At 43.4% G+C, this 27,122-nt stretch overlaps 1 protein-coding gene and 1 long non-coding RNA gene across 3 annotated transcripts in view; one reads left to right on the plus strand and one right to left on the minus strand.

Moving 5' to 3' along the window:
- Nucleotides 1–1,080: 1,080 nt before the first annotated feature.
- On the minus strand, nucleotides 1,081–25,510 carry LOC135966190 (uncharacterized). Of its 2 annotated transcripts, XR_012420089.1 has the most exons (3): nucleotides 19,419–25,510; nucleotides 4,323–4,543; nucleotides 1,081–4,221 (listed from the first exon to the last, which is right to left on the minus strand). It is a non-coding gene; the product is annotated as an uncharacterized lncRNA (long non-coding RNA). The 2 variants fall into 2 exon arrangements; XR_010579332.2 differs by having other exon boundaries at nucleotides 1,081–4,543.
- RASSF8 (Ras association domain family member 8) overlaps nucleotides 25,207–27,122 on the plus strand; it is a 116,227-nt gene continuing 114,311 nt past the window's right edge. The window contains exon 1 of the mRNA XM_045364890.3: nucleotides 25,207–25,339. The gene's annotated coding sequence lies outside the window, so the exon portion shown is untranslated. The remainder of the gene's footprint in view (nucleotides 25,340–27,122) is intronic.

Below are 27,122 nucleotides of genomic sequence, written 5' to 3' on the forward strand. Positions count from 1 at the left end.
AACTACAGGCATGTACCACAATGCCCAGCTGTTTTTTGTTTTTTGGTTGTTTTTTTTTTTTTTTTTTTTTTTTTTTTTTGGTAGAGATGGGCTCAAGCAATCCTCCCGCCTAGGCCTCCCAAAGTGCTGGGATTACAGGTGTGAGCCACCATGCCTGGCCATAAAGCACTTTTTTTTTTTTTTTTGAGACAGAGTCTCGTTTTGTCTCCAGACTGGAGTGCAGTGGTGCAATCTCAGTTCACTGCAAGCTCTGCCTTCTAGGTTCAAGGGATTCTCCTGCCTCAGCCTCCCAGGTAGCTGGGACTACAGGTGTGCGCCATCACACCCAGCTAATTTTTGTAGATTTAGTAGAGACGGGGTTTCACCATGTTGGCCAGGATGGTCTTGATCTCTTGACCTTGTGAACTTCCCACCTCGGCCTCCCAAAGTGCTGGGATTACAGGCATGAGTCACTGTGCCCGGCCAGTACATTTTTAATAAGGAAATTAAGTGCAACTAGAGAAGCATATGGTGGGGAGCAGGGAGTAGGAAATGAAGGCTTCAATATAAAGTAAATTCTCAAAAGCATTGTGGCAGTGGTTCTTTATTTGAACACACCCCAAAATGCATGACTTTGCTATTTTCTCCTCCAAGGTTTATCACAAGCAAAATTTATATGCTTATCAGCTTTGTGTTACAGGTAGATTTGGGGAACAAAATGGGAGGGAGAAAATAATGAATGGAGGTGTAGGAGGAGAGGATTCTATAAGGAAACAGGAAAGAGCTGGGAGGCAGCAGAAAGGAGGAAAAGGCTTCCAAGTGCAAGTCTCTATGTCTACATGTGCATGTAAAGACAGCGATGGCAGAGGAAGGACGAGGTTGAGGGTTAGGGCAAGGGACAAAGACTGACACACATGTGATCTCTTAGGGGAAGGAGGAGAGCAATTTGGAACTGAGTTTTCCCTGGCCCAACCATTAGGAATTCAATTAGTGGCCGCAGTACGGGTCTCGGGCTGGGGAGGCAGTGTGCAAATGCCCATGTGTAGAGAAAGAATGTTCAAGCGCTGAGAGGAGTTCAGGGAGAGGCTGACCTCTATTTCATTTTTCTTTAATTGGCACAAGGAAAGTTCATGGTTTAAAATTATGACAAGGATAACATCTTAAAATGCAAACTAAAAGAACCTTCTTGGCAGAGGATTCTTAAACTAGACCAGGGCAAACAAAAAGATCCTACCTCTGCACAGGAGGATCCCGGTGAACATGCCCAGCCTCCCTGCATCTTTCAAGTACACGTGTATTTTCTTCTTTCTAGCTGTTCTACTTCAGTTCAACTTAATAGTTCCCCTACTGCTTACAATGTGACCTCTGATATGCTTGATCTTGAGTAAAATGGCAATTCAGAGCAGCTCGATCTGGGGGTGAGACCTGTGTCTTAAATACAGTGGAGGGCTGTTCCCTAGGAACCTGACTGACTGCTCACAGCTCATGGACAGCAAAGCTCACCAACGGATGCCCGTTTTTCTAGCTTGACAATTGCATGTACTATAATCAGACAGACCTGACATTTGGGTTCCTCTAAAATGCCTTTGAATTGTTTTCAAAGCAGTACTTGGTTTAACAGTGGCACAAGCAACAATAACCCATCACCATGGGTATCAAGAGCCCAGACTGTAAAGCCCACATATGAAACAAAGATTTCTTTAACTTCTGAAAATGACAGTCCCCTTTGAAAGTAAACATAAATCGTCACATTGACTGCGAACTCTTTAATCAAATGTTTTCTGTGGTTTCAGAGAATACAAAGACAACCCCAAACATGTCAGCACAATTTCTCTCACCAATTTCTTTGATTCTACCTTATTGCAACATTAATTTCTCAGAGATAAAAGTTGACAAACAAAGGATAGAAGTGGTATCAAGTTTAATGAAAACAAATGTCAGTACAGAAGGCTTTAAAAAATATTTCTGTATTCTGTCTCAAATCTTAACTCTGACCCTAATGAGCTGCATTATCTTAGGCAGGTCATTAGAGATGTGTAGATTTGATTCCTCAACTAGAGAATGAAGGAATTGGATGTAGCAGCTCTAGGACCCCTTCCAGCTCAACAGGCTGTGATGCTGATTTTTCAGCTTAAGTTGTGCCATGACAGGGCACTTTCCTGGCAGTCTGTGGTTGCTTGGGATGCGGTATCCTGCTTCAGGCCTATACAAATCTGTCCTGAACAGGTATCTTACAGCTGCTCTGGTCCCTCTGCTAGAGGCTGCTTAGATGGGGGTGAGTCCAGGGAAATTGTGTACCCAGCTCTACCGAATTTTTGAAAAGCTGCCATATGACCCTTGGAAGGTTTTCCCATACGTTCTGACTACCAAGCCAACTTTACAGACAGACACAAACAGACACTCACAGTCAACACCAATAAATCCTTTGAACACTACTCTTTTGCTCAGCCCCTGTCCTGCCACACAGAATTCTTTCAGAACAATCAAGCCAAGTCTCTACTCAGACTGTGAATAAAACATTGATTTTGTTTTTTAACAATAACACATCAGAGGCCTGGTTTACCAGTATTTTTCTTTATTATTTGCAGTAATAACCTCTGAGTAAGAATATTTATCAGCAGAAAGAACCAAAACCAAAAACAAAAACAAAGAAGTGCATGAAGGAAACATTTCAGTTTGCCAATCTGGAGACTAACAACCACATCTGATGTTAACACTCATCTCAGAATCACCAGCAGAACATCCAGTCCCCTCTTTTTCTGCTCCTGAGAGGCTGGGTTTCTGGTCTCACACCAACTCCTTGTCCCGCCACAAGAAAGCATCTCACTAAAAGACCAGGCTTCTCCCAATCTGAAACTTCTGGTTCCTGTAGACATACTAAGGCTAATAGCGGACACGAACTGAGGCCTACTCTATCTCAAATACAGTTAATCCTTCAATCACATATTTTGGAAAATACTCATTATCATCATTCCCTTTTACACATGCAGATGCTGGGGCCCAAATAGATTAAATAAACCACCGCATGTGAGCACCAGAATCACCACTATAGACAGATGCTGATGACACACAACTCACGACTTGCCTGGAGCCATCTCTGGTCCTCTGTTTTCCTGCCCTTGAGGGTAAAGTTAGTGTAGCCAGGATGAAAACGGGATTTAAAAAGTAACAAACGGCATCTTATAATGTCCTATTTTTCATTCCCAAATATTCTGTCCTTTAGAGAATTGTCTTGTTCAGGCTCAGGTCTCTGAAGAGAGCTCTGAAAAGTGGATTAATTTGCTTTTCATTTACTAACAAAGACTCACTCAAGCACTTCTCGTGCACAGTGAGTACTGAACTGGCTATGAGAGAAAAAATAACACCCAGATGTTGTCCATACCCGAGAAGGATTATAATCCAGTGCCTAACAGCCTTTCAAACCTCTGCCATGCCTATTTACCTTCTGGTACATCTTCTCTTTGGCTTATGTAACTTTATGCTTATATTAAGAAATTTTTTACAATTTTTAGTAAATGACTAAATGTAAATGATATTTAGCAATAGTAAAATGACTATTGCTCTTTTATTACAAAAGAGGAAAGGGGAGACTGGCATGCTAATCTATCTTTGATTAATTTCAGATACTGGGATTCTAATAAATAGTGTTTTGTTGTAACCAACACTTCCCAAGGGAATATCAAGTGCTAAAATTAAAAAAAAAAAAAAAAAAAAAAAGAACTGAAAAACATCTCTGCCCTGAGGAGAAGAAAAAAAATTCCTTTTCTTCATTTACTCTCTGAAACTACACAGGACTGAATAGATTATCTGCTTGTGTCTGGAATTACTGGAGTGTTTTTCAGGCTTTTTTTCTTCAGTTTGATAAACTATCATAACCACTATAAGTATGTGGACTTTCCAGTTTTGAGAGCCAAGGGGCGCCAAGGGGCAACAAGTGGCATGAGACTATTTCTTCTTAGGGTATCAACGTTTTGTAATTTATTTGTTATAACGCTTTAGTGACTAATAGAGCTCACTGGATGCATCAAATAAAGTATAAAACAGACCACAGAATTACATTCAGTGAATATTATGTTCCTAATGTTGATCTCTCTTCAAGACTTACCTATTTTGTTTTCTGGGTTCTTTCGGCTGTATTTTGAGCTGCTCTTTAGGGCATTACCAGAAGCTGGAGCGGGCTTCATGTCCCATCTCCTCTTCCAAAGGCACCAATTCTAATTTGTGATTCATAGATTCAGAACCCTAAAAGTAGATGCAACATTCAAGGAAATTCTGTAAGCCTTTACATTGTTATAAGAACAATACATCCCCACCTGGGAAGGTAGTCCTCTTGGAATACACACACAGTCTTGAAGGGGAGGCACAGGAGCCATGGAGAGGACAAGGGGACTCCCATTAGCCAGCCAGATCTGCCAGCCAGGGCTGAGGTTCATTGGGGAGGCATATTTTCAGATCATTCTTCCATCTCAGAGAAGGTGCAGGAAGGCAAAGTGACTTGTTCTGGTTCATGAAGATAATTCATGGAATATCACTCACAGGATTGTTTCCTAGGATGGCCTCTTACCTGGTAAAAGAAAGAAAAGAGTAAAATGCACATAGTTACCTTAGTCATAGTCATCCATGGGTTATTTTCCAATTTGCTTGGAAAAAGACTTGGAAACTTACCAGTCACTCTAAAATAAAATAGATTAATTTACTTTGTGAGGTAAACAGTCCATGGTGAGGCTTTGATGTTGTGGGACCCGCCCAATCCTCACTCACTCCTCACCCTCAGCATACTCTGGGCACCAGGCGAAAGGAACCTGCCTAATCCAGGCTCTCAATTTGCAATTCCACTCTGATCTTTTCACCTTGAGCTGGTGCCAATTCTATCAGTTATCTTTGATTCCTGCCTCACTCTTTAACCTATTGAAGTGGTAGATGCAGACTTTGAAGTCAGACTTCCTGGGTTTGAATCTTAGCCCTGTCACTATCTAAGGATGAGACTGTGGGCAAATTACTTAATCTCTCTGTGCCTTGGCTTCTGAATCTACAACACAGATACAATAATAGTACCTAATTCATAAGAGTTATTATGAGGATTTAAAAAGTTAATATGTGAGCAGTTAGAACAGTGCCTGGCACAGAATATACTGAAATAGAAAACTATTTGCTTAGAGCCCACAGATAATAACAGTTATTATGATTAGGATGTTATAACAATACTTATGTACCCAGCACTATACTTTACGCACATTCTAGTTGATCCTCACAATAACTCTGTGTGTGCCACTAATATTATCTTCCCCTTCCTGCCATCCCCTTCTGTTTTTGCAGATAAGAAAGTTAAGGCCATTCTCTCTCCCTCTTTCTCTCTTCCTCCTCTCTCCCCGTCCCTCTCCCTCTCTTTCTTACACTCGTACCATGTGATGGCTGGTTCCCCTTTCCTTCCGCCAGGATTGGAAGCTTCCTGAGGCTCTCATGAGACGCTAAGCAGATGCCGGCGCCACATTTCCTGTATAGCCTGCGGGACTGTGACAAGCCAATTAAACCTCTTCTCTTTATTAGTGAAAAATAAAAGGTGGGCAGAAAATTAAGACCAGAGAACTTAAACAACTCGCTCATGATCACCTGGGTAGAAAGAAGCAGAGCCAAGTTTGAACTAAGATCTGTCTTGGTATCTTTCCAATCTCTCCAGAAAAGGGTCTTAAGAGTCCTTTTTATAAATCAGTGGTCTCACTCCCCATACAGGTCAGGAAGGCTGGGCTCTCTGCAGAGACTGAAGAGCAACAGGAAGGGAAAGCTCTCTTGGAAGGTGGTGACATCTTCCAAGATGATGACACCGTAAATGTCTTTTTTTTTTTTTTGAGACGGAGTCTTGCTCTGTCACCCAGGCTGGAGTGCAGTAGCTGGATCTCAGCTCGCTGCAAGCTCTGCCTCCCGGGTTCACGCTATTCTCCTGCCTCAGCCTCCCGAGTAGCTGGGACTACAGGCGCCCGCCACCTCGCCCGGCTAGATACCGTAAATGTCTTAACTAGCTTACCCCCTGCATTCCACCATGCCACATGGTGCCCATGCAGACTGTGTTGCTGGGGGCCACCCCAGGTCCCTTGCTTAGCTGATTACAGTATCAGATGCTCTGATTCCAGCCAAAGTGGTAGTATTTCTCATTTCTATATCAGTAGTTTAACTTAGAGTCATTTAATTCTACCCTAGCCTTGGAGTAAAGGGAATTTCTTTTCCTTTCCCAGAGGGAAAAAAAACAAAGGAAAAAAAAATGATTTTCCTCTGTTCCTTCAGAGCCCACAGTAGCCAATGTCTTGCCACTCTTGCCCCACACCCACCCATTCTGTTGTCCATGTCTGAAATGGTGTCTTCAGCCAGTCTGGGGCTGGTGAAGGGCCTGAGGGGGGCCCTTCCTGTCCAACTCCTCCACTCCTCACTGCACCTGAAGCCTTCATCCAGCACCTCCCAGGACAGCCTCTAGGCACTCCCATAAAATTCAGGTGAATCAACTACATGGTCTTTGTTTTTCCCAAAAAACCATCAGAAGTACCCTTGTTGGGTATAGCTCATCAAGCTAAATTTAGGAAGAAGGGCCAGGCGTGATAGCTTATGCCTGTAATCCCAGCACTTTGGGAGGCCGAGGCAAGTAGATTGCTTGATGCCAGGAATTCAAGACTAGCCTGAGCAACATGACAAAACCCCTTCTCTACCAAAAATACAAAAATTAGCCAGTCTCATAACTCAGTCTCAAAATAAATAAAAATTTAAAAATAAAATAAATTTTAAAAATTAATTTAAGAAGGGGAATAGCATGGGAAGGATGTCTACTCTGTTCCCCCTCCCCATATTATTTAACTGTCAAACTACTAGAAAATGTCAGGGAAACTGAAGTTGAATGTTGTTACATGAAGAGTGGGTGGAAAAACTGTCTGAAGAGAGACAGAGGTCACTGCAGAGGAGGCTAGGGAAGAGAGCAATCCTAGTGGGCAGCAAAAGGTATTGGCAGAGGAAAGATAAGCAGGCAAGCATATTTCTAGGGCTAATGGGAGACAAGAAAGGAGATTGGTAAGTAGGCCTCAGACATAAGCCTTAACCCAAGGCTCCTCTTGTCCTATCCCAGGCTGTCTAGACCTATCCTAAATTTTCCTAACATCCTCAGTTCTTCCCCTATTGGGCACCTTTTCTCAGTCCCAGAAGCCACCACCAGCTGCCATTCCTTGGCACAAAGGGTGGGTGAGCGGAGACAGGGTTCCTAAGCCCTGTTTGGCTGCTGCAGTACTTTCCATAGTATGCTTTGCTTGTTATAGGATTATTAGGGGTTGGTCTGCAGCTGTAACCCATATATGAGAGTGTTCCCATGTGTAGTGAATAAGTGGTGTCCTGCCCAGATCCCCTTCTTGGGCTGGTGAACATCCGTAGCTGCTGTGTTAGTTGCTCTTGGAAGGTTACCCTTGCCTTTCGGAGAACAGAAGTTCCTTCCCTGGTGGATATCACTGACCCACAGCCAGTGAGTTACTGACAGTGGGGGTACAAAAGGCCTCAAGGCGACCAACTCTATGGTGCCACTCTTGCTCTAGGGTTCTGTCTTAGTCTGTTTTGTGTTGCTATAAAGGAATGCTCAAAGCTGCGTAATTTATAAAGAATGGGTAATTTATAAAGAATTTACAAAGAATGTTTTGTGTTGCTATAAAGGAATGCCCAAGGCGGGGCAATTTATAAAGAGGTTTATTTGGCTTATGGTTCTGCAAACTGTACAAGAAGCATTGCATCAGCATCTGCTGCTGGTTAGGACCTCAGGCTGCTTCCACTCATGGCCAAAGGTGAAGAGGAGCCCATGTGTACAGAGATCACATGTGAGAGAGGAAGTCAGCAGTGGGGAAGGGATAAAGCGGTGGAGAGCATCAGGCTCTTTTTAACAATCAGCTCTCTCAGGTACTAACAGAGGAAGAACTCACTCCTTCCCACTACCCAGGGAGGGCATTAATCTGTTCATGAGAGATCTATCCCATGGCCCAAATACTGTCCATTAGGCCTCACTTCCAACATTGGGGATCAAATTTCAACTTGAGGTTTGGGAGGACAAACATCCAAACTATAGCAGGTTCCCTACAGGATCGGACCAAAGCCAGTCTCCAGCTGGGGCCATGCCTTTCTTTTTAGCTTTATCCTCTTTCTCCATGCTACCTCCACATTCCCCTCTCCTGAGAGACCATTCTCAATAAGACATTCGCACAAGAATCCCTGTCTCAGGCTCCTCTTGCAGAGAATCTGACCTACAACACAGGCTTATTCACGTTTATTACAGCACCTTTTTTGTCACCACAGTCATCTCTGGGTAAACCAAAGGTGAGATGAGAAGCAACTTGATGGGACCCTCAAACTAAACTTTTACATACAAACCAACTCAACTGAAAATATGCCTAATATCTGTTCTCTTGTTGACACTAACCACATTCTATCAGATCCGAGATGAAGATTTATTTATTCAGTCTAAGGTACATTTTTTCTCACTACAGAATATGAAGTACACTTATTAAAAAGAAGTAGTTACATAGCATTTATTATTAACTAACACATTTGTTATAGTTATTTAAAATGTGGCTGGATGATTCCAAATTATCTTATAATAATTATTCTTGCTATGATAGTACAGATGTCACATTTTAAAATCAGTTCCTGTGTGGTTTATTTGGTTTTTTTGTTTTCTCCCATGAACTATAAACTCTGCTATCAAGGATGGTTGGGTGCCTGATAAAGAGGCTCTGATTAATCTAGCAGGGTTTTAAAACAGATCAGATTGCCTGTTTGCAACTAATATAAATATAATTAAATACATGAAGGAAAAGCAGAACATAATTTAATCTTCTACTCTGATTCACAAGTCATGTCAGGGTCATCATTATAAACCTCAATTACAGTACTGCAGAAATGCAGTGATATTGGTGAGTGGCATTCAGGTTGAAAGAAAGCCAGATAGACCAGATTTTATTGCATGTATTTACAAAGATGGAATGCCATAACATCTGGTATCTCATCCACTGTTTTTCCTCCAATATTCTTATCCTTGTATAGGTTCTTGTAGAGTCCCCTACACTTAATCTCAGTTGACTAAATCCATTCTTCTAGCCTACAATGAAAGAATCACGACTTTTTAATTTTCATGGAATTATCCTCTCAAATAACTTCCACCTAAAGAAGGATCCAATCATAGTTTAAATCCGATTTCTTAATGTATTTCAATGTATTCTCTTTGGTATAACCTGTTATATTTTCCATTTATGGTTTAGGCTTTCTATGCTACATTTTATTAACCAAATATACTGATCATCACCCTCCTGACCCATGAGATTATTTGAGTGTCTTTTAAGGGGTTGTTTAGGTTGTTTATGATTTGGTAACTAAACACTATTTTCTTTTTTTAAGAAGAAACTATCATTAAATGAATAATTCCTATAGATCTGAGAACTGTTTGCTGTTTCTAAAAACATCCTTTGCGTTGGTCAAATAAATCACAATATTTATAGACGTTTGCAGTGTTTCAGTACATAAACAAAATTTTCATTAGAAATGGGAAAGAATACTATATTTACTTAGTTAACACATACATACAATGAAGGGGAGAGGTGATATGATTTTTCTTTTTCCATCCAAATTGTTAGTAATAGTGGCTAACTGGTAAGATAGGCTGAAGAACTCCAAGTAACCCTATTTTACAAATAAAAGAAGTGAGTAAACATTAGAATGAATACAATTAAACAGGAGAGGCTGGGCACAGTGGCTCACACCTGTAATCCCAGCACTTTTGGAGGCCAAGGCAGGTGGATGACCTGAGGTCAGGAATTTCAGACCAGCCTGGCCATCATGGTGAAAACCTGTCTCTACTAAAAACACAAAATTAGCCAGGCGTGGTGGTGGGTGCCTGTAATCCCAGCTACTCTGGAGGCTGAGGCAGGAGAATCTCACTTGAACTTGGGAGGCGGAGGCTGCAGTGAGCCAAGATTGCACCACTGGACTCCAGCCTGGGCAACAAGAGTGAAACTCTGTCTCAAAAAATAAAACAAACAAAAAAACCCAATTAAACAGGAGAAAATATACATTATTTTCTTCTCAAAAATAGGAAGAAAATTATATGAAGGCAAATATATATAAATTATTATTGTAATAGTTCCCCTAATCAATACTACTCCAAATTCTTCCTGCCATAGACCTTAAAAGTTTCTATGATTTCCTGTTTAATATCACATAACCCTTCTCTAATTAAAAAAAAAAATTAAGACCATAATCTTTCTTTCATCATTTTACTACAAAGCAAAATGATCCAGAATATGGTTAGGTTACAGTTCAGTATATATGGAGAAATCCTGGGGCTGAACTTAAACTATGCAAAGACGCAGTTTTAGGCTAAACTTAATTTAACAACTCCCCCCTTTTGGTAAGCCTCTTAATTTTTTAGAAATTGCCCAAAACTTCAGGCATTGATGTCACTCTGTCACCATTCTCAAATCCCACTGGGAAACAGCAGAACTGTAGGTTTAATAAGGTGGGAACAAGAACTTTAGGTTACTTTTTCGTAAGGGTTAGAGCAGAGGGGACTTCCTTATTGTATTGGAATCTGTTGTCTCCAGAAGAAAAAAAAACTGGTCAGTTTTGGGATTTATCTGCTTCTCTTAAGTTTCAATTTGATTATGTTACATTTAGCATGAGGGACTCCATTTTGGTTTGTTCTGGCCTGTTGGGGTCTAACACATGAGCTCAGTCCAAAACAATGGCCTCACATAATTTTGTTGAATAATTCTCCCCTTTTAGTCAGGTTCTCACTGAGGTTAGAGTGTGACCAAAACTGAGGACTTTAGCACTACTCTCAGGTACTTATCTCGCACAACGTGTCCTCATGATCATGCATTTCTTAGAGTTTCTGTCATTCCAGTAGAAGAGAGACCATCTGACATTTTATGGATGGCTGCATGCAAACATTTAAAACTTTTCACAGAATACAGTATACCAGGGAGATTACTATTTGCCTATCAAGAGGATAATACCAAGAGTTTACAATATGCTCCTTAGCCAGGGTCTTCATGAACCAAACCAACTAAAATCAAATAGGGCATGAGCCAGATAAAGGGTCTATTCATTTCAAACAAGCAGTCTGTTCACTAATCTTCTACAACTGAATTTCTATAACACCTGATGTATTCCTCCATGTGCAACAAATCGTGTTAGTAGCTACACAGATTCTTCCTTGTTTAGCCAGTAGGCAACCTAGAGCAATTCTATTATCCAGCACAAGTTTAGCAAGCAAATTCAAAGAAGTCCTTGTAGTGCAACCATAGCGTTTGCAGTAGAATCTGCTATAGAGCCTATTATGAGGGATGAATTTCTCTCTTTCTCCCTTCCTCCCTCCCTCCCTCCCTCCCTTCCTTCCTTCCTTCCTTCCTTCCTTCCTTCCTTCCTTTTCTTTCTCTCTCTTTTTTTTTTGACAGAGTCTTGCTCTGTTGCCCAACCTGGAATGCAGACGGGTGATCTCAGCTCACTGCAACCTCCACCTCCCAGGTTCAAGCAATTCTCCTGTCTCAGCCTCCCGAGTAGTTGGGATTACAAGTGTGCACCACCATGCCCAGCTAATTTTTGTATTTTTAGTAGAGATGGGGTTTCACCATATTGGTCAGGCTGGTCTCAAACTCCTGACCTCAGGTGATCCACCCACCTTGGCCTGCCAAAGTGATGGGATTACAGGCATGAGCCACCGTGCCCGGCTGAGGGACCAATTTCTAATCATTGCCTCATTTTCTCCATACCATGGAAAAAGATCCAACAAATGATGCCCACCTGGAAGGATGAAGGCCTCCTGGCAATGTTCTCTTCAACCTATGATGTAGGTTAACAAGAGTGGACCAGTGTTCTATTTCGGAATGATTATGGAGAAACAAAGGTACCATTAAAATTTCTAACCCATATTGGCCCTTTATCTTCCATCCATCAAGGCGTAAGTTTGCCCATGTATAAGGTTGGCAGCAAAATCCTCCACAAATAACTGTATACACTATGAGTGCACGTGGGATCACCCCTTTTCCAATTCTATTGTTCATAGAAGCATAAGCAAGAAAAAATTACAAGGTATGAGCCTCATGACAGCAGAGAAGTCTTGATCTGTGATCTTGGGAAAGCTGTCCATGACTATGGTGCTCACTGCTTCTGGAGAAAAACGTCTCTGGTCAGCTTTACCTTAAAGTCTCCAACAGATATACAGTTCGAAGAGTCTAGAGGTGCCCCTCCGGGTTGTGAGATTATGGACCCATAATTCACCCAAGTCCTAAAGTTTTGCTGCATGTCAGCAGTAAGGGCAATCTTTCTCTGACACTATTTCCAGAAGACACAGCCTCTAGATTCTAGATCATGAAGGGTTTGATTGTCCTTAATTAGTGGATCAGGAAAAGCTTCCTTTACCTGGTGAAAATACAGATTAACATAATGCATCGAAGCCTCACAGCATTTAGTCATATCAGAGTTTAGGAGCAGAAGATACATGAGGTTCTAATATTAGGGGTACAGGCTTTCCAATAACTATTTCGTTGTCTTCCACTGGAAGCAGATCTGCAGTATGTTTGACTATGACAATTCAGTCAATTCAGTTAGCTTTGCCTAATGCTATGGTACCTAAAAAAACCTTATTTAACTGTTTTACAACTTGTCCAATCAAACAAGTACCTTTATTGCTAGAGATTTCTCCAGGAATGCCCCATGGGGGAAAACACATTTCCTACTAACATTTTATCTACTGTAATAACAGCATCAGCCTCCTTGAATGGGAAAGCTTCTATACAACCAAAAAAACATGCACTGAAAACGGTAATTGAATGAAATCCCTCTCTATATATTCGAAGAGCCCATCAGGTAGCAGAAATGTACCTGAAGTTTTGAATGTATTTCCAGGATTGTGAGCATGACAAACCAAATGTTGGTCATAAACCATTTTCGCAATTTAGAACATTCACCACACTAATATGTGTATTTTAAATTTGGATCATTTTCTCTCTTCAATGATAACTCATAAAGTGCAGAGTCTTTAATAATGGAAGCTTTAAGGGCTCAGGAAGTCTCAAGCAGCCATTTAGGCTTTCCATGAATCTATGATTAACATTGGATTTAAGTATCAATTCTGTTTCTCCAATTCAGGTGTCTAGCACTGTTTATTACATGGGTCATCAAAGGAAATTTGACTAGGATCATGGAGTTCATTCAAACTGTACATCTTAATGATTTCGGTGTTGACTGATTTAGCATGAAAATCTCTGGCAGAGTATTTCCTTGATATTCAATTAATTCTTTTCCTGCTTGGATTAACAGTTTTATAAATCAGTCAGTTTTTTCATGAGTTCCAGGAATTCTTACCCAGTCCAAATGATATGATCCTAAAGCTATCAGAAACATGTATTCAAGAGTTCTTTCCATCCTTTCCATGAATCTCTTTGAAGGCACAATTCTCTAGGATTTTACTTGCTTATAAAGAGTTTGCAGAAATGCATCAAAATTAGGCAACTGACTGTGGAAATGACTTAAAATGGTCATAACTGACAAGAAAGTTTGTTTATTTCTGTGGCCTATGATGTTTTGGTTTTTTGTTGTTGGTTTTTTTTCTTTTGATACAGGGTCTCCCCCTGTTGTCCAGGCTAAAGTGCAGTGGCACAATCACAGTTCACTGCAGCCTCAACCTCTCAACTTCCTGGACTCAAGTGATCCTCTCACCTCAGCCTCCCCAGTAGCGGGGAACACAGATGTGCAACACTATGCCTGGTTAACTTTTAAAAACATTTTTTGTAGAGATGGGGGTCTCACCATGTTGTCTAGGCTGATCTCAAACTCCTGGGCTTAAGCAATCCTCCTGCCTTTGCCTCCCAAAGTTCTGGGTTTACAAGCATGAGCCCCTGGCCAGCCTATGACAATTTAACATAATTGTAATTATGACTAACAACATACAGCAATACATACCAGATTTTTAGGAGTCTCATATAACTTTGGAATACAAAATAATGTATCCATAAAAATATAACTCGAAGAAAGCTAAACATCATTTCTTATTTGACAATGCTTCCCATATAATTTAATATATCAAATAATCTTGTTTATTATCTCTCTTTTGGATGCTGCAAGGGCCCTCTGTAACATCCCAAAGTTGGTTTGAGGTCAAAAAGACTTAATTTTGAACTTGATGTTGAATTTTGAAAAGCCTGTCAAATACATCAAAGGCTTAAAACACTTAACCAAAATAGGAACACAGGTCACTTTAAAATAATAGTCATTCATTTAGCAAAAGTGATAATTGAAAGGTTTTAAAAAGCAAAATCCTGTATCCTTTGATAGAGGGGAGACTCAGTTTAAATAACCAAAAGACCTACTAAAGAAAGCAAGAGGCAGAATTGGTCTCTTCTCTCTTCTCTCTCTTTTTATGGTTTATGTAAAAGGTGAACAAAAATCTTTTACTAACGCTTATTAATACTACATGAAAATCTTACGCAAAAGAAAACCAATTTTGCTTTTGTATTAACGTATTACAAACACTAAAGTAAATTTTAATAAAACCTTATAAACAAATCCATTTAATCTCAGTCAGCTTTTGACCACACAAGATTTCCGTAAAGCTTTTGTAATCTGACAAAACTTTTTCTTCTATTTTTCCAACTGTCTATATTTAGTTTTATCTATGCTTTTTTTATTCCTTCCATTTGAAACAATCTTTAAGTAACTTCACAAAGTTTTTTCAACACACATTTTTTCTGAGACGGAATTTCACTCTGTTCCCCAGGCTGGAGTGCAGTGGCGCCATTTCAGCTCACTACAACCTCTGCCTTCCAGGTTCAAGAGATTCTTCTGCCTCAGCTTCCTGAGTAGCCGGAATTACAGACCTGCGCCACCACACCCGACTGATTTTTGTATTTTTAGTAGAGATGGCATTTCACCATGTTGGCCAGGCTTGTCTCCTTACCTCAGGTGATTCACCTGCCTCAGCCTCCCAGAGTGCTAGGATTACAGGAGTGAACCACCGCAGCCTGGCCACACACCTTTTTATGCCTTTACCACTTTCCTCACCAAAAACGTATCTTGCTTTTCTTTATAAACTCCATATGCAGAATTGTTAACCCTAATTTCTTGTGAAAACCTAGGAAGTAAGAAATTTTAGGCCGGGCGCGGTGGCTCAAGCCTGTAATCCCAGCACTTTGGGAGGCCGAGACGGGCGGATCACGAGGTCAGGAGATCGAGACCATCCTGGCTAATATGGTGAAACCCCGTCTCTACTAAAAATACAAAAAACTAGCCGGGCGAGGTGGTGGGCGCCTGTAGTCCCAGCTACTCGGGAGGCTGAGGCAGGAGAATGGCGTAAACCCGGGAGGCGGAGCTTGCAGTGAGCTGAGATCCGGCCACTGCACTCCAGCCTGGGCGACAAAGCGAGACTCCATCTCAAAAAAAAAAAAAAAAAAAAAAAAAAAAAAAAAAAGGAAGTAAGTAATTTTGAACTGTTTCACGTAAGGTTTTTGGGTTTATTTTTTGAGACAGGGTCTCATTCTATTGCCCAGGCTAGAATGCAGGAGTGCAGTCACAGCTCGCTGCAGCCTTGACCTCCTGGGCTCCAGCAATCCCCCAACCTCAGCCTCCTGAGTAGCTGGGACAGGCATGTGCACCACTCCTGGCTAATTTTCTGTAAGTTTTGTAGAGAGGGGATTTTACCATGATGCCTAGGCTGGTCTTGAAATCCTGGGCTCTGGCCGGGTGCGGTGGCTCAAGCCTGTAATCCCAGCACTTTAGGAGGCTGAGGCAGGCGGATCACAAGGTCAGGAGATAGAGACCATCCTGGCTAACACAGTGAAACCCCATCTCTACTAAAAATACAAAAAAAAAATTAGCCGAGCATGGTGGCGGGCGCCTGTAGTCCCAGCTACTCGGGAGACTGAGCCAGGAGAATGGCGTGAACCCGGGAGGCAGAGCTTGCAGTGACCAAGATCATGCCACTGCACTCCAGCCTGGGTGACAGAGCGAGACTCCATCTCAAAAAAAACCAAAAAAACAACAAAAAAAGAAATCCTGGGCTCAAGCGATTTACCTGCCTCGGCTTCCCAAAGTGCTGGGATTACATGTATGAGCCACCACACCTGGCCTGTAAGTATTTATAGATGAAAATCATTTCACAATTTTTTAGAAAGATGTTTCCTCAATTTTTTGTTTATTAACAAATCTGAATATAACATTTCTATGCCACACAAAAGTAAGACGCCAACATATATAAAATTAAACTTATGTTTAATAATCTTTCAGAATTTTAACTTATTTAGAAATGACTCAGTTATCTCATAATCATCTATTACTTACTGTAATATAACATAATTTTAAGATTTTAAATTACTTAAAATAATTTAGAAACTAACACAGGTATATTCCCTAATGTCTTCCGTAGCAGTCCTGGGTTCTGAGTACTCACATGGTACCTAGGACAGCTACGACGGCTGGGCCATTCTGAGTCCTGAAATTACGCTCTAGGTATACAACTCAGGACAGAGTACAGAGATTTAAAGAAGATGCCTGGAGGATCTGATCACTCCCAGGATGGCCAAGAAGAAGGGGTGACTCTTGGGCGTGACTCTGCTTTGAAGTTGCTGGTCTGGGCAGTGAGGACATGACTCTAAGCCTTACGATGGCCACCTGTCCAGACTCCAGAAGCTCAAAACCAAAGACAAGCTCACAGGCTGGGCATGGTGGCTCATGCCTGTAATCTCAGCACTTTGGGAGGCCGAGGTGGGCGGATCACCTGAGGTCAGGAGTTCAAGACCAGCCTGGCCAACATGGCAAAACCCCATTTCTACTAAAAGTACAAAAATTAGGTGGGCATGGTGGAACGTGCTTGTAATCCCAGCTGCTTAGGAGACTGAGGCAGGAGAATTGCTTGAACCCAGGAGGCGTATGTTACAGTGAGCCAAGATCACTCCACTGCACTCAAGCCTGGGCAATAAGAGTGAGACTCTGTCTCAAAAACAAAACAAAACAAAAAACAAAGACAAGCTCACAATAAAATATATGCAAGGCTTGGGGGAGCAAATCAAATAAGTGTTAAAAATATTACAGAATCAAGGCCAGGAATGGTGGCTCATGCCTGTAATCCCAGCACTCTAAGAGGCTGAGGTGGGAAGTTCTCTTGAGGTCACAAGCTCAAGACCAGCCTGGGCAACATAGTGAGACTCTGTCTCCACACATACACAAAAATATATATATATACACACACACACACACACATATATACACACACACACACCCCTCTATATATATGCTTATATATATATGCCTCTATATATATATGCCTTTATATATATAGCACTGAGTGTGGTGGCACATGCCTGTGGTTCCAGCTACATGGGAAACTGAGGTGGTAGGGTTGCTTGAGCCCAGGAGGCTCAAGATTGCAGTAAGATGTGATCACACTACTGCACTCCAGCCTAGGTGACACAGGAAAACTTTGTCTCTTAAAAAAAAAAAAAAAAAAGCAGAATCAGCAGTTTTGTGACCTTAAAACATGTTATCAGAGACAGCACAGATCCGTCTGACCAGTAGACTAAAGCAAAAATGCCTGAATTATATTTAACTGACAATTCGGAAGCTATTTCTGTAACTACTTGATGGGTTCTTTCTGCCCACTGCCCAGACAAACCCAATTCATTGAAACCATGGCACTGTAGTAGAGAAAAAGTTTAACTGACATGCGGCCAGCCCATACAGGAGAACTGGAGTTAGCTGATTCAAATCAGTCTCCCTGAAGGCTGGGAGCCTAGGGTTTTTTTGTGGACATTTTGGTGTGCAGGGGCCTAGGGAATGGATACTGCTGATTGGTTGGAGATGAAATCATAGGGGTTGGGAAAACAGTCCTCATCCTGAGTCTATAATACTTCTGGGTGGGGCCATAGGACCAGGTGAGTCATGAGTTACGGATCTGGGTGGGGTCAGTCTGTAAAACATCTCAAAAAACACATCTTAGTTTCTACAGTAGAATGTTATCTGTAGGAGCAATCAGGGACGCCACAAATCTTATGACCTCTGGACACAAGATCCCTGAGCAGTATGGGGTTATAGAAACTATGCCTACATGTTAGCAGAGTTCAGGCCCTCCCATAATCCTATTCTTGTGGCCTTTCCTTAGTCTTACAAAGGTGGGTTTTGGTTCCAGAGCAAGGAGGGGATTAGTTTTAGGGAGGGACTATTATCCTTGGTTTCAAGTTAAACTAAAAACTAAATTCTTCAGAAAGTTAGCTTGGCCTATAAAATGACCGAGGGCAGTTTAGGGGTCAGAAGCAAGATGGAGTCAACTATGTCAGATTTTTCTTACTGTCATAATTTTGCAAAGGTGGTTTCAATCCTGTTATATTTTGCTAACCATTTAAATGCTGTCTTTAGTTACCAAATCTTATCAAATACACTAACACACATAGACATACAGACATAAAGACAGAAGCAGATCTTTTAACTTTCATAAACAATTCCCATTTGCTGGCTTTCAAATAGTCTCTTTTCCCCATTTAGACTATCAATCTTCCAACTACCTAATTCATTGCCCTAAGCAATTGTTAGGCAATCCTAAATTTGTACTTCCAAAGGGAAGCTCTTAGGTGGAACATGGTGAAAAATTTGTATCTCAAAAGCACAGAGTTGAGATTTCAGGCCTAAATACTGTACCACTGGTTCCCCAAACCAAGGAAGAAAAGTGTAGGTAAAGGCCCAGTTAAGACAAGATGGCAAGGAAAAGCACCTTAAACAATGGTAAGATTTATGTTAAATCAGTGGTAAGAGTTTCTAGTGACCCAGTCCTCCCTCTTCTCAGTGTAGATGCCCTTACAAACAGAGATTTCCTTTATAGATGTAAATTTCATTTACAAAAGGGTTTCAAAGTAGCCAGCTAAATGCCAGAAAGGTATATTTTGGAGACCAACTTAGTTTAATAGGCGGTCTTCTTAACTTAGCTACTGTTTCTTTGCTAAAATTACTGAGTTTGGGGCAGAGCTCATTACTGAACTGGGTAAAGAAAGCATTTTCTTTTCTTTTCTTTTTTCTTTTTCTCTGTTTGAGATGGAGTCTCACTCTATTGCCCAGGCTGGAGTGCAGCGGTGCATTCTTGACTCACTGCAATCTCTGCCTCCTGGGTTCAAGTGATTCTCTTGCCTTAGCCTCCTGAATAGCTGGGATTACAGGCGCGGGCCACCACACCCAGCTAATTTTTGTATTTTTAGTAGAGACGGAGTTTCAACATGTTGGTCAGGCTCATCTCGAACTGCTGACCTTGTGATCCGCCCGCCTTGGCCTCCAAAAGTGCTGGGATTACAGGCGTGAGCCACCGTACCAGGCTAAAGAAAGCATTTTCTTTGTCTGGACTTAGCATGGATAGTTCTAACAAAGACGCAAGCTTACTTTACCTAAGGGCTTACCTTTTTGTCATTTTATTGAGACAGTCTCACTCCGTCATCCAGGCTGGAGTCCAGCGACGTGTCCATAGCTCATTGTAATCTTGAACTCCTTGACTCAAGCAATCCTCCTGCCTCAGCCTCTCTAGAAGTTAAAACTACAGGCATGAGCCATCATGCTCAGCTAATTTTATTTTCATTTTTTGTAGAGATGGGGCCTTGCTATATTGCTTGAACTTGTCTTGAACTTCTAGCCTCAAGCAATCTTTCCACCTCAGCTTACAGGCATGAGCCACCACAGGTCCCCTGTCTTCTATAAATACTTTATCCAGCTTTCTTTTCCCTTTCAGGGCAAGATAGTAACAATGACAAAAGGTTAGAACACCTAATTTTTCTGATTAGTCACTTAAGCTTTTTATTTGCCTTTTACAAACAATCTTTTAAAAGAATCTGTAAAAATATTGGAATCTTTTTCGAAGCTTCTGAACTTCAACAGCCATCCCTGGATGATACTAAATTGGGAGACTTCATTTTTCAATGCACTTCCTAAAGTGCAGTGTTGTTCATTTGGGATGTTCCACCATAACTTTAAATTACCTTTAGTAAGATTTCACCATTCCTGTGTTTGCCGCTTCCAGGGCCTATCCCTCATACAGGTATAGGTAGGTGTAGCCAGAAGGTAGAGTACTCAGTTCCTCAGAAATTAAGGATTCCTTTATTTATGTATTTATTTATGAGACGGAGTCTCGCTCTTTCGCCCAGGCTGGAGTGCAGTGGCACAATCTCAGATCACTGCAACCTCTGCCTCCAGAATTCAAGTGATTATCCTGCCTCAGCCTCCAAAGTAGCTGGGATTACAAGTACCTACCACCACATCCGGCTAATTTTTGTATTTCTAGTAGAGACGGGGTTTCACCATGTTGGCCAGACTGGTCTGGAACTCCTGACGTCAGGTGATCCGCCCGCCTCAGCCTCCCAGAGTCCTGGGATTACAGGCCTGAGCCACCACGCCCAGCCCAAGGATTCCATTTTTATGTTGAATCTTGTATTTGGCTCTTAAATCCCCTTGATTAACTTGACTAATGATTTTTCCCGACCGAAGCACACAAGAAAAAGAAACAAAGGGTATAGAACATAAAATTCCTTGTGAGTTTCTTAAAGCCAGAGTTCATACCCCTGCAGTATTGCTATTAAAATATTTACTGGCGGTATCTGTCTGACCCAGTCAGATACCCGAGGCATCTAACTGGATCCAAGCCAGTTAATTATCAGATCCAATCAAATCCTGGACCCAGCCCAATGTCTATCGACTTCCAAACTCAGCTAAGATAAAAAATTTGCTCAAGCAAGCTCGAACAGCTGAAAATGGCAATGTATGGAGCTTCAGAATCTGAGAGAGAATGTAGCCACAATCCCCAGTTGCTGCAAAAAAGCAGTGGACACTGCGAGAGGACGGGCCCAGCAGATACCTCTTTTGGTCACTCAGTGCTCCTGGGGGGGTCACTGGGAGATCTACTTTGGGGTCCATTTCTGACACCATCTGTTAAAAGGAAAACTTTAGACAAATTAAATTTAACAGAGCTCAACTGAACAAAGAATGACTTGTGAATCAGACAGACCCCTGAACCAGGACAGCTTTGGAGTGACTCCAGTGCTGCTGAGTGGTTGGAGAGAATTTATGGACAGAAAAAGGAAAGTGACCTAAGAAAACAGAAGTGAGGTACAGAAACAGCTGGATTGGTTACACCATGACATTTCCCTTATTTGAGCATGGTTGGAACAGTTGGCCACCTCTGATTGGCTGAAACTTGGCGACTGGTACAAGAGTAGGTTACAATCTGTTTAATCATTAGTTTATAGTTCACTATGTATGGAGAACCTTTAGGTTGAACTTAAAATATTTAAGGAGGCAGCTTTAGGGTAAATTTAACATTAGGAAGCTGTAAGTAGTTTATTATGGGTGAAACACAGAGTCGGGGAAGAAGGGGGGCAGAGGTGGAAAGATGGGTGAGACCAGGTAATAAAGAATCTTATGTTATATTCACAAGTCCATAATTTATTCCTGCTAGCACCACATACCTATTTATTTAAAAATTTTCATTTCCATAGCCCCCCCTAGACTTCCTCATGAAGGAACTTCCTAAGACTTTGCCCTTGATTAATTCTGATTCATTGACAATCCCTTTTTAATTTTCTTATTTTTATTTTTTTACTTTCCTATGGTCCTGAGACCACCCCTTTCTGAGTACAAGCATCTTGGCTGGCCTAGAATATAGTAACAACTGTGTTCCATGGGCTTTACTGAAGGTGGAACAACTGTCTTCCCAGCATCCCGTCTGTACTGGTCCATTTGTATTGCTAAAAAGGCAATTTATAATTCATAGTTTATTATGGCTCACAGTTCTGTAGGCTGTATAGGAAGCATGGGATGGGCATCTGCTCCTAGTGAGGCCTCAGGGAGCTTCCAATTATAGTGGAAGGCAAAGGTGGAGCTGGCATATCACTTGGCAAGAGCAGGAGCAAAAGAGAGAGGAGGAAGATCCCAGAGTCTTTTAAACATCCAGATCTTTCATGAACTCACTACTGAAGGGAGGGTACATAGCCATACATGAGAGATCTGCCCCCATCACCCAAACACCTTCCACTAGATCCAGCTCCAACATGGTGGTCACATTTCAACACGAAATTTGGAGGGGAAAAACATCCAAACGATATCACCATCTTACAGGCTGGTGTTCTCTGGTGGGTTGTTTGGGAAATGCTGGTCTAGACACATTTGTCAAACTTGGCAATATGATTCCACTGGACATTAAAAAGGGGTTTCCAGGTATTTCAAGATAAAGGGATTTATCCTCAGGAGCTGCAAACATAAACTACGTTTTCTTAAAGTGTTAACACCTTGGTGTCAGTTACATGGGTCACCAGATTGATACAGATTTAGCTGAGGTAATAGATCATGGCTTCAGAAATCTTTTTTTTTTTTTTTTTGAGGCGGAGTCTCGCTCTGTAGCCCGGGCTGGAGTGCAGTGGCCGGATCTCAGCTCACTGCAAGCTCCGCCTCCCAGGTTTGCGCCATTCTCCTGCCTCAGCCTCCCGAGTAGCTGAGACTACAGGCGCCCTCCACCTCGCCCGGCTAGTTTTTTGTATTTTTTAGTTGAGATGGGGTTTCACGGTGTTCGCCAGGATGGTCTCGATCTCCTGACCTCGTGATCCACCCGTCTCGGCCTCCCAAAGTGCTGGGATTACAGGCTTGAGCCACCGCGCCCGGCCTAGAAATCTTAACAGTCAAGTCAGTTATCTAATGATGATTTGACAAGTAATGAGATCACCTGTCATCTCCTCCCATAAGTAATTCAATTGCATTTAGTTCATAATACACATGGCTAGAAAAGCATCTAAATCAATTCCTACTATGAGAGAGAGAGATGTTCCCATCACCATGAAGCAGAGGTTACAAAGAAAGGGGGGAAGATGTTATGCAGTTGGCCTTGAACATAGAGGAAGAGACTACAAGCCAAGGAATGCAGGTGGCATCTAGAGGCTGAAAAGGGCAAAGAAATGAATTCTCCCCTCAATCCTCCAGAAGGAACACAACCCACACTTTGATTTTAGATTTCTGACCTCCAGGTCTATAAGATGACCAATTCCTCTCTCATACAGCCTCCTCCTGTTCATTCCCACTGCTCTCCAGTTTAGACTCTCCCTTTGGATTTGCCTCTTTTCTGAATCCATCCTCTCAAGCTGTTTCTTAAAAATCAAATCTTATTATGTCACAGGGTTTGAAGTGCATGAATACTCACTGACTCTAGTTAGGCTCCTTTCCTGGAATATCATTAGAAACCAGAAGTAAGGGTTGTTGACAATCCCCATCAAGGACATTTGGTGTGATCTCAGGAAGGCTTAACAGGGATGTGATTATAGCTTAAAAAGCTTAAAACAAATTGTACGATACTCTGAAGAAAGAATGCATTAACCAAACGGGCTAGGCAGGGTGGAGATTTTTCTGCATTTTTCCAGCACTGGATGGAGGCAAATTCACTGACTTTGGCAGCCACCAGTAAGACTGGAGGTGACGATACCTCACTAGGTACCTGGATTTTTAGGAAGGGTTTTTCCTAAATAGTGGGTATGTTATCCAATCAAGAAGTTCTGTCCTGATTTAAATGCTCATCATATAAGAGTCGGTTATCAGGAGTCAGTCAACTTGCTCACCTCTAGATGTGATAACACTGAGGTCCAGATCCTCCTGGTGATCACTACAAACTGGATTAAGAGTCAGCTACTCAGTCAGATCCTGAATCCTGGTCCAACGATAACCACACTCTTGCCTGCTATAACTAACCCCTGCTTCAAGAAGTACACAAAAGAGGGATCACTACCACAGCCAAAGAAAGGAGGAATTTTTTTTTTTTTTTTGAGACAGAGTTTCACTCTTGTTGCCCAGGCTGGAGTGCAATGACTTGATCTTGGTTCACTGCAACCTCCACCTCCCAGGTTCAAGTGATTCTCCTGCCTCAGTCTCCCAGGTTGCTGCGATTGCAGGCATGTGCCACTATGCCCGGCTAATTTTGTATTTTTAGTAGAGACGGGGTTTCTCCATGTTGGTCAGGCTGGTCTTGAACTCCCAACCTCAGGTGATCTGCCCACCTTGGCCTCCCAAGGGGCTGGGATTATAGGCGTGAGCCACCGTGCCCAGTGGAAAGGCAGAAAGTTCTAAGGAGAGGTCAACATTGGCAAATGCCACAAAAGGCACAAGATGGGAATTAAATTTTTCCATTAGATTTGGCAATTAAGCAATGGCTAATGTTGTTCAGTGGAGTGAAAGGCTGAGAAGGGAATGAGAGGTTAGGAAACATTCACCTTAAGGCTAGGCAACTCCTTTGAAAAGAGTCTAGTAGGGTTAAGGGAGGATCCATGCCCTACAGGTTGACTTTTAAATCACATTCCCTTTGGTTTTGCATTTGAATCACAGCGAACTTTCTCCTCTCCAAATGTTGATTTGACAAATTTAAGTCTTACCATGGTTCTCTTCTCAGTCCACCTACAGGCCAAGAACTAATGAGGTGTGGAGTTAACTAAAGGTCAAAAAACAAGAGGAAGAAACAAACGGCCAAAAAACCCCAAACCTTAAATCAGTTCCTGAGTCAGATATGCCGTAACAAATTCTGCTTCAAGTTTAATATTCTTGTTTTGATGATGTTTAAAAAAAGAAAAAAAAAAGCAAGTGTCTGGAAAACTAAAAGGCGGGGGGGGGGGGGGAGGGCATTTTAATTGGAGTGCTTTCTTGTATGTCATCAACTATCCGCACCCCATCGCCCTGCGAATAAATAGCTGTTGCGGAGTTGGGGTGTGTGTGACCACAAAATCCAAAGGCTGAATTCTGCCCAGTGCCTTGAGTAATTGCATGTCACACACAAAAAATAGTAGAATACGCAAAACAACATACACATCTGTATTTCCATATGAAAGCACCCGTTTCCTTCCTTGATTACCTGCTATTTTTAAAGGGGTTGGGAGTGTAGCGGGGCGGGGGCATGAGGCGTTTTTCTGAATCCCAGCCCAGCTCTTTCTAAACTTTTGTTACTCACGTCCGTTTGATTCATTTGCTGTCTTCTCTTTCTTTCCTTCTTTCTTTTTTTTTCTACTCTGCCCCCCCCACCCCCCCCCCCCCCCCCCCCCCGCCTCTGTCATTGCCTGGTGCTAAGAGGGACGCTGAATCACAGCCACTGCAGATGAAAAGCAATTCAAACCAAGGTCCTTGGAGGAGGGATGGAAGGGCTCTTTTAAATCTTTTTCCCTCTGCGGAAAAAGCCTCCTACTTTCCGGGTGACCGTAGAGGGCAGTTTGACAAGTCTCAGCCCCAGGCGGTGGAAGATTTTACCCGTGGGAGAGTCACGAGCCACCGGTCATCTCCCCGCGCCCGGCTTTCGGGTCCTCAGGCCACGGTGCGTCGCGGGCCAGGCGACGGCGGGGCTGCGTCTTGGGCCGGGCGAGCGTGGCCCGGTGGGCCCGAGGGTCGCGCCGCGCTCCCCGCCGCTTTAAAAGCTCCCACAATGCAGCGCTGGCGTCCCAGTTCCGTTACGAGGTCTCTCCCGGCGCCGGCGAGCGGGCCAGGCGCGGGCGGGGCGCGGGGGAGCGGCGGCTGAAACCCGAGCGCCGGGCTGAGGGGGGCGCCCCCGCGCCGCTCCTCTCGCGCGCTCAGCCGCGGCCCGGCGAAGGGGCGGAGCCGCCCGGCCGACCGGCCCGGCCCGGCCCCCAGCCCGGCCCCCAGCCCAGAGGCACCAGCCGCTGGAGCGAGCGGGCCGCCGACTTCTACGCCCGCGTTCGTCCGACGCTCCGCGCCGCTCCCCGCTCAGCGTCTGCCGCCCAGGTCCTCGCCCAGCCTCGCCGAGCCTCGCCCTTCCCGCCTGCGGCGGCGGTGGCACTGGGGGCGGCTCCCGCGGCGTCTCTGCCCCTGGCCGAGCGCTCGCGCACCGCGGCACCCCAGCCAGTGGCGTCCACACTCACCTAGCGCGGGCCGGGAGGTGCGCGGAGAGGAAGCGCCGGGGGCCCGGGGCCTCCCGCCGGTGCGGGGTGCGGGGCGCGCGGCGCGCGGCGCGCCGGGGAGTGCGGCGCGGGGACAGGCGCTGGGCGGCCGCGGAGCTCCGGGTGCCGCCGCGTCCCCAGCGCCCCGGCCGGCCCTGCCGGGCGGCCTGCGGGGGCGGCGCAGTTGCGAAACTGAGTAAGTATTAACTTTACTCTGCGGCGGCGATCCGGGCTGCGCCGGAGACCCCGCCCGCGCTGCCTGCAGCCTCGGAGCTGCCCTCCGCGCGGTTGCCCCTCTCTCCGCACCTTGGGTCCCTCGTCCGTTGCGCCCCCACCCTGCCCCGCCGCGGGCTCCCGCTCCCGCTGCGTTCACCTTTCCTGGTGTGTCACCCTTTGCGCCTCTTCCCGCGGCACACAAGCCGCGGACTGAAAAGTACGAGCTTGGTTTTGCTTTTCTGCTTCCTCCCAGTGTCCTTGGCAAGGGAGTTTAGAGGCCACTTTTCTTGAGAAGGAAATTTTATGTCTGGTTTTTAAAATATTTTTTCCTTCGAATGGAAATCGGATGCTCGCTTGCGGGATGGCGGTTTGGTGAACGCTTATTTTATAGGTTTTTAAATTTCATTTGAACTATTAACCATCTGCATTCTATTCTCCTTTGCCGCCAGTCCCTTTGGGGAGAGGAGTCCAAAAGAGGGGACGTTCAAAGTAATTCTGTCTTGCAAACTAGAAAGTTTGAGAGGGTAAATCGCACAAAGCCGAAAGATTCAACCTGAAGGGACGCGAGCTTTGAATATGGGTCCTGGTGCGGCACTGGGTTTTAAAAGATAAGTGCTTGGGTTCGGAATCCAGTGTTGGTTGTTATTTTAGCATCATAGAGCCGCCTGGTGTTGCTAAACCACTACTTTCCCAGCATCAAATGGCATCTTGAACGGTGCAACGTAGGATATATAATTGCGGGTCAATATTGTTCCTGATCTTTAGGGAGTTAGAAGCGAAATGAATGCAAATCACGTTTCATAGATGACTTAAACCTGTCAGGTTAGCCCTGTCAGGTTAGCATTAAAGCATTGCATTAAAAAAAAATTCCTCTAGCCCTGTGACAACAGGGACGAACATTTATGGATTTTCCAGTAGATTGTGGCTCAGCAATTCATTAGACCTGCTTTGTCCCCAGGAAGCATTTTTAAATATGTATGCATCTCT

The sequence above is a fragment of the Macaca fascicularis genome, chromosome 11 (assembly GCF_037993035.2).
Source record: "Macaca fascicularis isolate 582-1 chromosome 11, T2T-MFA8v1.1".
Lineage (NCBI taxonomy): Eukaryota > Metazoa > Chordata > Mammalia > Primates > Cercopithecidae > Macaca > Macaca fascicularis.